Genomic DNA, 11,359 nt, shown 5'->3' with positions numbered 1-11,359 from the left:
GTCAAATTATTTCTGTGCTCTCTCTTGTAGTACAAGAACCGTAACAACTTACATTGACCCTTCCATGGGGGCAGTTATATATTTGTCAATTCAGTATTTGTGTTCCTGATAGAGAGAGGATAGGTAAGTGTAGGGAAATCCCCCAAAATGTAGAGGAGAGAGTTGTCTCTGCATAAACTTGCACCAGTTTTGTTAAGCCTGTGCAACTCACTTTGCAGCAATTCTCACTGCATTTGGAAGAGACTTATTTCTATTTAGCTTGAACCCATTTAAATTAAACCAGAATAAGCACAATCACCCTGCCTTTTGCACTAGGACAGTTAGGTTGGGTTAAAAAAATCGTGTAGTTAAGTGGGTGCAACTACATGTAGACAAGCCCAGAGATTACCATGGAGAAGAAAGTGCGAAGAAAAACAAGGAAAAAAAGAAAAGAAAAAACAGCTGCAGGAATAGGCACATGTGGAAGGAATATCTTTCATTCCACCTCCTAAATAATCTTGCTGTCTAGTCTGATTTGACATATTTCTAGGTCCAAGCCAAGTTCCCGTCTCATTCCACCAGCGGTTCTTTTCGTCTCCAGCTTTCTGATTCTGCCCATCGTTTTAAAACGTGTAGGTTGTTTTTGGTTTTGATGCAAGGCGAGACTGTTAGGTAGTGGTCTGGGATCTCGTTTTCAACATACGGTAAGAGATGATTCACTTAATTTCATCCTTCATTGACTCCCAGCAGCTCTAGTTATGCAGCATCCTCAAAGGAAACTCTTTTGGACCCTTGAAATCATTATTCATTTATTGCTGGTGATTGTGTATAGCTACATAAGAAATACACTTTTGAAAGATGCTGTGACCAAGCCCAAAACAACCTTTGCGGCATCTATGGCAGCATACTTAAACATACACAAAACTTATAAATAGCATAGACTACAGTTACCGGGACAGGTGGAGACTGGTGAGGTGATATAGAAAAAGAATCTAACCATCAAACACATCACCATCAGGCACGACCAAATTATTACAAAACTTGTGAGTGTACAAATTGCTTGCAGGCCGGGTTCTCTGTGGCGTCCGGCCAGGAAGTTTTCAGGGAACCAAGATGCCCCGACTCTGTCCCGGGCCCAGCTAGGGCACCCTTTAGGCTGCTCCGGTTTACACGAGGGTCCGTGCACAGGCCAGAGACAGGTGTAGTAAATATGTTCCAGCTAATTCTCCTGCTGCCTTGACATGCCGCCTGCGCCAGGTCCATGGGGAGGGAGGCACAAGAAATGCTAAGTTAGCTCTACGCCGTCTTGCAAGAAGTATTTGCAAACTATTTCTGCTTCTTTTATGCTGCCTGAGAGGAGAACAAGGAATCTGTAGCGTGCAGAGGGATGGATTTTTATCCCAGTACTGTGGCTATCTAGGAGTACTGTATCTTGGGACCCCCTTGCTCAAATTACTTCAGACTTGGAGTACCCTGCAACCCAGCAAAGCAGAGCGATTCTCAAGGCCCAAATATCTGAGAGGACTTAGACAACCCCCCCCCCAACTACATTTGAAAAGAGCTTGCTGTTTAGCCATGGCAGCGCAGTTCTCCCCGCCCCGGAAAGCCTCTGTGAAGTCGAGCTGACGTAGAAGCAAGGTCCTGTCCCGGCACGACGTCAGGCCCCCAACATGCACACCGGGCCTTGCAGAGCACACGACGCCTGCTGAAAGGGACGCTTGCGGGGTCACGTCTCCCCGCTCCGGTTCCTTGCTGGCTGCCCCGAAGCGGTTCCCCCCGCGTGGCGCGACTGTCCAGCGCATCTGAGGTTCGCGCCCCGCAAGCGAAGGCAGCCGCGACGGGGGAGGCCGCCGGACACGTTACCAACTGGGGAGACGGTCTGTGACCCCTGCGGCAGCCCCGGATGGGAGCTGGCTGCCCAACGCTCGGAGCCGTCGCCGCGCAGGACACCGCCGCGCCGCGTTTCCTTGCCGCTGCCCTCCCGCTTGCCAGCCTCCCCCCCAGAAGCAGCTGCATGGGCAGCGAGGCGCTCGGGAGGCCTCCGCCTGAGGACTTGATGCTTCCTAGAAGCTCGTAAGCTCCTTACCCCCTAGGCCGGGGCTCTTAGCGCAGCTTAGCGTTTGCTCTTTCGGCGGGGGCAGCTCCCTGCCTGGCCGGGCAGGGGCGGCGCCTCGGCGTTCCCGTCTGTGCAATGGGCAGAAGGCTGCGGCGCTGCCGCGGGCTGGAAGGCAGGACCTCCCGCGCCGCCGCCGCCGCCGCCCCGCCCGGGCTGGGCCGGGCCGGCCGCGGGGCGGTGACGGCCGCCGCTCCGGGGGCGGGCGCCGAGCACCTGGGCCCGCCCGCCGCGGGGCCGGGCAGCGGGCAGCGGGAGCGGCGGACACGGCCCCGGCCCCGGCCCCGGCCCCGGCGCGAGGTGAGGAGCGGAGCGGAGCGGAGCGCGGCGCTGGCCGGGGCGGGGGGCAGCGCAGCGAGCCCCGTGTGCCCCTCAGTAGTGCGGATTAACCCCCTGCCTCGGCGCGGTCGCACCCCTTCTCCTGTGTGCCCCCCCGCTCATGCCCGGGACCAGCCAACGCGACCTGGTTTTCGGTAGTCCAAAAAGCAAGCGGAAAGCGAGAGCTGGTGTTTTCCGAGGGGCCGGAGTCTCTCCAAGCCCCGAGAGGTGGAGAGCCGCTGCCCTGGGATTTCTCTGCAACCGGGGAAGGACCAACGCGGCTGCAAGCGACCCCCCGGAAACTCAGCCGGCGTTTTCCGAGGGTGCTGTGAGTCCGGGAAGGTTAAAAGTCACGGGGTTGGATTAAGGGTAAGGACATCCAGGCCGGGGCAAGCAAAGGTCCGCCTGACCCAGCGGTCTGTGGCAAGTCGCGTTTCTTTGTAGGAAGAGCAGAAGAAACGGGGCACGTGTCAAGTGACAGCCCCGCCACAGCCCGGTTCCTCACGGCAGCGTCGCAGCCGAGCTGGCATCAAGTGGTGCGAGCTGTGGGTTTTCCTAGGGGGTGATCTCAGGGACTGGGCTGATGCGTGCAGTTGGACGGCTTTGCTGGCCTTATTGGTGTCAACACTTTCGCGTGCCCTTCTGGTTACACCCGAGTGGGCAACCGCAGTCAGTGGGACTACCTGCGTGTGGCTTAGACTGTGAGCTTCTGCAGAGCTGAGGCCCTATTTTGGATCTATGCTTGGCACAGATTTAAGGGTCCATAAGCCCCTGGGGCCTCATTCTCGATTAAAAGAAGGGGTTAAGAAATAATAAATACTCCTGAGGAATCCTGGATCATTTGTGCGTGTAGCTGGTACGATTCATCCGTGTGGCTTATTGTATTGCTTACGGATTTAAGGTCAGTCCTGCAACATATTCCTGCAAAAAGCTGCCAAATCAGACCCTTAAACAGAACGCTGAAACGGGCTGGTAAACCTTTACCAATGCCCGTTTTAGCATTTAACCATGGAATCGGCAATACTTCTGAATCCACAGGAAAAGTGGTGGTCTGGGTCTAATTTGCAGCAGAAGTTTAAGAGCAACTTTTCTAATAAAACGTAATAAAAGTTCACAGTAGCATGGGTACTTTTACAAAGATTTTTCTGCTGTTTAAGGGTTATGAAGCAAAATAGCTAATTATGACTAAGTGGCATGTTATCAAATAAATGAACAAAGTGACCATTTTGTGATCCCCTGCTCTTCTTTCTGTTATTTGTTCACCTTCTGTACTTGGTTCTCCCTCCCTGCCACCAGTGCATTACAGAGGTTTGGTCACGCGGGACATGTCGTTCTCAGTGCGCTGTTTCACCACCTGTCTTTCAGTCCACTCAGTGCTTGATGCTCTGAAGTCAAAGTCAAAGGCCTGCCTGAACTGAAAGGTGCTTCGGGCTAGCGCTGTTAAGGGGTGTCAGCTGCTATAGCCGGGGGTATACAAAGGAGTGACATTTCTGGCATCGCGTCCCAACTAAGCCAGGGTTTAATCTGTGTTAGCTCAGTAGGGTTGTTGCGCTCGCTTTTGAATGATCTGGGTCTCATTCTTTGTCTTGCGTCCCCAGGAGGAAACTGTTGCAGAGTCCCAGTTGCTGAGTTTTTTAGATTGTGGTATAGGAAACTGAAGGGGTCTGATGAGACCTTGAGATTGTGCAAGGCTGGTATTAAAAATAATAGCATATCATTTTGTAAACTGAAAAATGTGCTTTGTCAGCCCGAGTGATCTGGAGTCACAGTTGGGGGTTTTTTTTGTTTTGTTTTTCAGGATAGATTTCCCCTGGTACAGGACTTTGGTGTAGGGCTGTATAGCAGGGTAAAGGCAGGTTACATGGAGGTACGTACACTGAATGGTCAGGGACCGAACTCTGCAGTAGTGTGCTGAAGACTTGGTTGGAACGGTATCAGTTTCAAACCCGATGCAACTTGGAGAGGAGGGGGAAATGCTTATTCACGTACACACTGATTCCCGTGGACAGCCCCACCGCTCCCTTCCCTGGCATGTTTTTTGTCCCCTTGAGGTGCTGAGGTGTTGGCCCCTGCAGCGTTCAGTCACTCATGTGAAACAGGATGTTCTGCTAGAGGATGCTTTTAGGAAATGCCACTGAAGCTGCTGTTCTGCTATCAGTACTGACAGCTTCAGATATTCACGACTTTCCCTCCAGCATGTAATAATAATACTTTTACCTTGTATGCTTGCAGGTGACGCGTGTGTTATATTCTGAGATATGTGAGCACAGCGCTACTTAAACGAGTATGCCTAGAAACAGTCTGATCTGGGCATGGTCATACATGAAAACCTCTTTTTTGCTGTTTGACTTTTTCTTTAAGACCGCAGTAAAAGGTGCACCGATGAGGCTACTCTTAAACCAAATCTCGTACTTCCGGTTCAGTCCTGAGACTGCGCATAGGTAGTTCCAGACTTCAGTGAAATTGCTCGTGAGTTTGAAAGTAAAGGCATGATGTGAATGGTTTGCCGCAATTCACTGTTCAGCACCTTATGGGACTGAGCCCTTAACCACTTACCCAAAAAGACCCAGATAGTATGGCATTAACTCTTTAGTATAGGCTTTGAATTCGTGACCCTTCAGTCCAACGAGAAACTTCCAAATCTGTGAACGTTTGAGTGCCCTCAATTTTTATTTGCTTTGTCAGGAGGGGAAATTGTACAACAGCTCATTAGCTTGGGCTTAATATAAGTAAATATATAAAAGGTAAATATATAAAATAAAGCTGTGTACTGTTAGCTGTATGGACACAGTGATTGTCAGTATACAGCTAAAGACTGATTGTACCTTCTGTGAACCAGTAGTAAGCATCTTCCCACTTTTATCATGATGACGGGTAAAAATCTTTTTTTCTTTGAGTTTTTATCTTAAACCCAACAGTATTTTCTTAAAATGAAATGGATTCCTAGATGACCAAACAGATGGAGATACACCCAGTGCAGATTTGGTTACTCCAAATTATTTGTCCTTTGGGACATGTAACAGATTTTTGGCAGTGTACACACATTGTGCAATCAATATCCATTCTTCCCAGTCTCTCTGGGATCCAGAAAGCATGACAAATTAATTTTCCTAGCTCAGCGTAAGCCTTAGGACCTTAAAAGATTTAGTAGTATTGGTGCAAATGTTACCCTGGGCTTTAGTTTCCAAATTAATGTTTGTCTGCACTCCAGAGTTGTCTTCATTTATCACTGGAGTACGTGCTGCAGACAAAACATAGCTACAGACAAGCTGATAAGCATTTTCATTTACCAAAAGGAGGGCTGGGCCGGGAAGGAAAGAAATGAAGAATGATGCCTGGGCTGGAAGCACAGTTCATTCAAGAAGAGTCCATTTATTTGGAACGTTTCGCAGCAAGGCGGCACCGACAGATGTTGAGATCACGAATAGCCCTCGGCCGGGGCTTAGAACGCTACTTAATTCTGAACGACTGTGAAAATTAACATGCCTGGAACAATCTTTGTCTGCTGTGCTGATTCCAACCGGTATCTTAGGGGAGAGACTCTAATACGTGTGGTCCTGACACACAAATGTTCTCGTCTTAATTGTCACTGCCTAATCTCTGCTTTAATGCTTTTAAGTCTCCAGGTTAGAATTTAATTTGCATTCCCGAATCATTTTAGGATGATTTTAAAATAAAACCAGAGAAATGAGCAGTGGCCCCAGCAGGCCTGCCAGGCTGTTTTTCTGCGGATTTTCATTAGTCTTTGACTTTATACGACAGCCTATGTGCCATGTGGCTGGTCTCAAAAAACAAATCTTTAGTTATATAATGGGAGCATCAAGCTATGTAATGACGAGTCAAATGTGGGCCACGAAAGCGTCATGACTAGCGTCCGCAGGAGCTCGAGAGTCCAGAGAGTCAAAGCTGCGACAGCAGCATGTGCACTGCACCAGCTTCCATTTTACTTCTGTGTTGTCAAGAAACATCTTAGAGAGAGGCTGGAAAGTTACCCTCTGTTTGCTGTAAGGTCATGTTGCAAGAAGGTGCAATACTGCCAACCCCAAGCCAACAAATGTCACAAATCAGGCTTCCAGAAAACTGGTGGCTTAAAAATACCACACTTTTTTTTTTTTAAACAACCCATTTGAGATTTCTGAGATGTATCAACATCACCGTTTACAGCTGCAGCTTGATCCAAAGCTCACTGAACCCGAGGGGAGGACTCCTATTGATTTCCAAGGGCTTTGGATCTAGCCCAGACAGAATTGAATTTGACTGCGATGAAATGCTGCTGTGCCATGTTGAGTCACATGTGTGCACACAGATGTATACGCACTCTATATATGAAATAGTTTCCCAAGGCAACATCGAGGACACGAGCATTGGTCTCATTCAAAATTGATCAGTGTCTTCAAAGCTAATTTGAACAAATTGCACAGGGCTTTTTGCTTGCCATTGGTTTTAATAGAGAACTAGATTTTTCAGCAAGTCTTCAGTATGATACCACCTTTTATTTAAGGCCTGGATGCAGCACAGTTGAGATGCAGAGATAAATAAATTTGTCTTAATCTCAGAGGGTTTTTCTCTGCAACTTCTGCTGGTAAATTTTACGTGCAGTGGAACAACTCAGAATCCCTCCTTGCATAACTGCACCTAGCTCTGGGAACAGGGACCATTTAAAGGTGTTATTCCCTCAGTGTCCAGTCTTTTGATAGCCTATATTTTTCTTTATGACTTAGTGCCTGGAGTTAGTTGAAGGCATAAAAAATTGGACTTTCATTTAAAACTAAAATGACCACCCCCCAAGTTCTAGTCCTGTGGAAGAAAAATGGATAACATGAGTTCAGATAAATCTCAGAAATCTCAAATGGGTTTAAAAAAAAAGTGTGGTGTTTTTAAGGCAGTCAGTTTTGTGGAAGCCAGATTCGTGACGTTTGTTGGCTTGGGGTTGGCAGTATTGCCCCTTCTTGCGACATGAGCTGACAGCAAACAGAAGGTAATTTTCCAGCCTCTCTCTAAGATGTTTCTTGACAACACAGAAGTAAAAAGGAAGCTGGTGCACGTGCTGCTGTCGTGGCTTCGACTCTGCGGACTCTCGAGCTCCTGTGGACCGTGCATCAATGAGTTATATAGCCTGCATCACTCTCGCAAAGACATTCTCTGCAATTACCAGATTTGCACTTGGCTTCATTCCTTATTTCTTTCTACTGTGTCTTGTCTAAGTTTAATTACAATTTGCTGATAAATGGATGCTGCTGTAGTGCACAGGAGTCTGTTGGCTACTGGTGCCAGTGTTTGGTGGAAAAGTCAATGAGGCTTTGGTCTGAAGGAGCCTCTTCTGCTGCCTTTAGCCTTTACCAGACTGTCCTTATGTTCCTTTGATCTAAACGAGAATGACACCTGCCAGCTGTGGAGAGGTTAATTTTTGCTGCTGCTTTGTGAGTATGTGCTGTCCTGAATACTGAGACTTTTCCTTTTTTGTTTTATTGGGGATTTTTTGGTTTTAGAGTCTCAGCTTCCCTGTGAGAGTTGGTGTGCAGTGCCCAGACTGCCAAGGGGCTGGGGGCAGAGCCCCGCCTCGGGGCTGGGACACAGCAGTCTGTCTGCCTTCTCTTCCCAGGCCTGCCCTTGGTTTGCTGTGGGTGTGTCTACACAAAGTATTTACGGCAGAGCTGACAAATTAGCTCCGCAGTAAAATGTCAGCGTCTACATGTGCGGTGCCATTAAGCCAGAGTAAACCAATTAACCTTGCTGTAGGATAGCACTGTCGGACACAAATGCTATCCTATGGCAGAGTTATTTACTCCACCATAACGTACATGTCCATGCTGATGGGGCTGGCTGTGGCATGAGGATCCTCCAATGGGGGGACTGCCTGCCAGCTAGTCCCACACTGTAGCCCTGTTGTGCCCCTGCCAGCCCCTCGACAGCACGTTGAGCCAGGTTAGAAGAGCCCTGGGCTGGCAGGCTGACCCCCGGGGCTCCCTGCCAGCGGGGGCTGCTCCACCTAGGCTCAACGTGCTGCGGTCCCGGGCACATGTGCAAATGTGGTACCCAAGAGCAGTAAACTCTAGCACAAACCGTGTCAGAGTTTATTCAGCTGCATTAATTGCATGTGTAGATGTTCCCAGTGCGACCTTAACTAAGTCCCACAGGGTTTAATCCTTTCCCCACTGAAAAAATGGGAACCTCAATGCTGTGACTCAGGATACCTTTTTGTAAACTCATGGCAAATGCCCTGGGGGTAGGTTAGGGGGAATATGTTGCCTCACTCCAATCCCCTTGTAAATAAGTATCCTGTTTCTGACCCATTCAGGACAGCTGCAGGACTTTTATGTTCTCATGCCCTTCCTTCGCCTGCTTTATGGTCTACTGTCTGGTCTCTTGGGCAGCTGTGAATCAGAACTCATGGCAGAGGCGATTATCTTTTATTAGACCAACTGGATATTTGCAAAAAAACCAATTCTTTATTTGCAAGTTTTTGGGCACGCACCCGTCCACAGGCATAAGAGAATGCAAAGATTGTAAAATTTCTCCTAGGTAGAAATAAAAATGAATGAAGTGCTTTGGGAGTTTCCCGTTCAAGGAGCTTTGTAAATGCAAGGTAACAGTATAATCCAGGGGTGGGCAATTATTTTGGGCAGAGGGCCTCTTACTAAGTTTTGGCAAGCCATTGAGGACTGCATGACAGGCAGCCCAGGGCAGATCAGTATTAATTTTTAAAAAATTGTTAGGGGCCCTGTGGGCCAGATAGAATGGCCTGGTAGGCTGCATCTGGCCCCCGGGCCACATTTTGCCCACCCCTGCTATAATCGGTAGCATGTACCATGCAAATGATGTTTTCCTGAGTCCCTTGGTTCTCCAGCTGTAAATGATTCTCAAGTCTGGCATGAGATGATTTAGCGTTAGTTGGATTAGTCTGGAGTCCGGCAGAAGGCAGGTTAGATTAGCACTTTATAGACCAGCTAAATCAGATGCATAAGCTTTCATAAACAGCAACGGACTCTGTCAGGTGTTAAGATCCACACTCTCCCTATAGAAGTATTTGGAAAGGGCTTATCTACAAACTTCCCTTCTACATGTGGTCTTTAAAGTGTCCTCAGTTTAATTTCCCCCTGGTATCCAAGTCTTTTGCAAATGACCCGTCATGGACTGCAGCTCACCATTAGAGACTGCAGTTTGGAATCTCAGTTTAACACATCAGCCGTTTGCATCATGTTCCTCTCTACCACGTTTCATTAATATAGAAGCAATAAATACCAGTATGTAGCAAACAAAGGAATGTTAAATCACTGTACTTGGACTGTTAACCACTAACATATTCTCTTTTAAAAGGTTACGTTTCAATACAAATTTTCTTTGTTGGAGTTGCCATTTGAGTTTTATTACTTTAGTCCTTTGGTGTCTGAAGAGTGGATTTAATGAGTGTTAAACTGCTAAAGCTACTTGGCTAGTGGGTTTTGCCATAATTAAAAATGATAGCTCATTATAGAAGAATACATTCAAATGTTAAGGTTCTTACTGTAAATCAGCTTAAAGCAAGGGAAATTGGAGGTGTCACTTTTCTCTCAGAAGTTCTTGCTTTCCATTTATCAAGCCCCTGGAACTGTGTTAATTTATTAAATATGATCTTTTTAATTAAGAGCAACATAAAATCCATCTTAACTGGGAAGATGGAGGGGGAGCAACCTGGGGTTTTGCCGTTCGAGTGGTCATCTGCTACAGAGGGTGAGCCACCCTGATTCTGTGAAGTGAGCAGGCTTAAGTGCTGAATGGAAATAGCATCCTCTCCTCCAGCGGATCTCTCCTCCTCGTGCAGCAATCAGCTGCTGGCTTTTCTGACTGAAGGATGCTTTTGCCACGTCTGCTTCCCCTGTCGCTGCAGTGTTGTCAGGATAGCCAAGGGCGAGTGCGGTGGATGTGCTCTGTTCCTTGAATCCCAGCTCAGACTGTCAGCTAAGGCCCATCCTGAAAAGCAGTCTTCAGTAATGCCCCATTAAATCTTTGCCATTGACTTCAGTATGCAAGGATCTTACACTGCATCCCTCTAGGATCAGGTTGAGGTTCATAGTTTCATACCGCAGAATCTAGGAATGACCTGATCTGGGCTGGGAAGAGTTTGCTAGGTAGGGGAAGACCACTTTTTTTACAGACATGGAGTACACTGAACTTTTAACAGTTTCACACAGTTCCTCTTTCTGATTGGAATGTAATTTTAGATTTATTGGGGCTGAGATGGCATTGTCATTTGTACGGCGGGGAGGGGGCAGTCACTTTACCACATCCCGTTCTATTTGATTTCCCCGGTGGGTTTATGTTAGCCTTTCCTGTTATGTTTGGCGAGTACATCTCAATGCGGGAGTGTACTGTGCAAAGAGTTGTGCCCAGTCCTGGGACATGGCTAGTGCTTTGCAGAACTGAAAGTCTTGTTAATGTTTGCATGAGTGAAATCTGGAGTCTTTCTCACTATGTGCAAACAGGAGAATAAGGTACGTCGGGATGCTGGGAGTATAGCAAGCAATAAAAATCCTTAGCAGTTTACTCCTTACTGGGCTAAAATACCAGGTGAACCTATCATTCCTATTCTCTGTTTGCAGCCTTTGCAGCCTTGATGGCTGGCTTAGGATTTTCCTGGCATCGGAGGAGCTCTATAGCAGAGCCAGCATATCTTGTCCCTCTACCACACCACATGCCCAAGCTTGTTTCCTTGAGACCACTGCCAGCTGGCATGGATTACAGTAGCTCCATACTCCGACCTGTGCAGAACAGATGTGCTCTGATGGTGCACAGCCCTCTCTGCTGCACCTATGGAAACTGCTGGTACGGGGGAACTGAGGCGCTAATCAAGGCTGAAGAAGGTGGAGAAAAACTCTTCAGCTAAGACTGCGGATGTTACTAACCCTTCCTCTTCCTGTTGCTTTTCACTATAAGGTTGACTAGTGTTTGGGTGTGTGGGAGCTATTGTAT

At 47.7% G+C, this 11,359-nt stretch overlaps 1 protein-coding gene across 1 annotated transcript in view; it reads left to right on the top strand.

The window, feature by feature from the left end:
• Window positions 1-2,457: 2,457 nt before the first annotated feature.
• KIAA1210 (KIAA1210 ortholog) overlaps window positions 2,458-11,359 on the top strand; it is a 77,408-nt gene continuing 68,506 nt past the window's right edge. Inside the window, exon 1 of the mRNA XM_090059658.1 lies at window positions 2,458-2,779. The gene's annotated coding sequence lies outside the window, so the exon portion shown is untranslated. The remainder of the gene's footprint in view (window positions 2,780-11,359) is intronic.

Source organism: Crocodylus siamensis, chromosome 8 (assembly GCF_052110815.1).
Source record: "Crocodylus siamensis isolate JL-2025a chromosome 8, ASM5211081v1, whole genome shotgun sequence".
Taxonomy (NCBI): Eukaryota; Metazoa; Chordata; order Crocodylia; family Crocodylidae; genus Crocodylus; species Crocodylus siamensis.
Note: the sequence above shows the minus strand (reverse complement) of the source record. Positions and strands in the feature narration are given on the sequence as shown.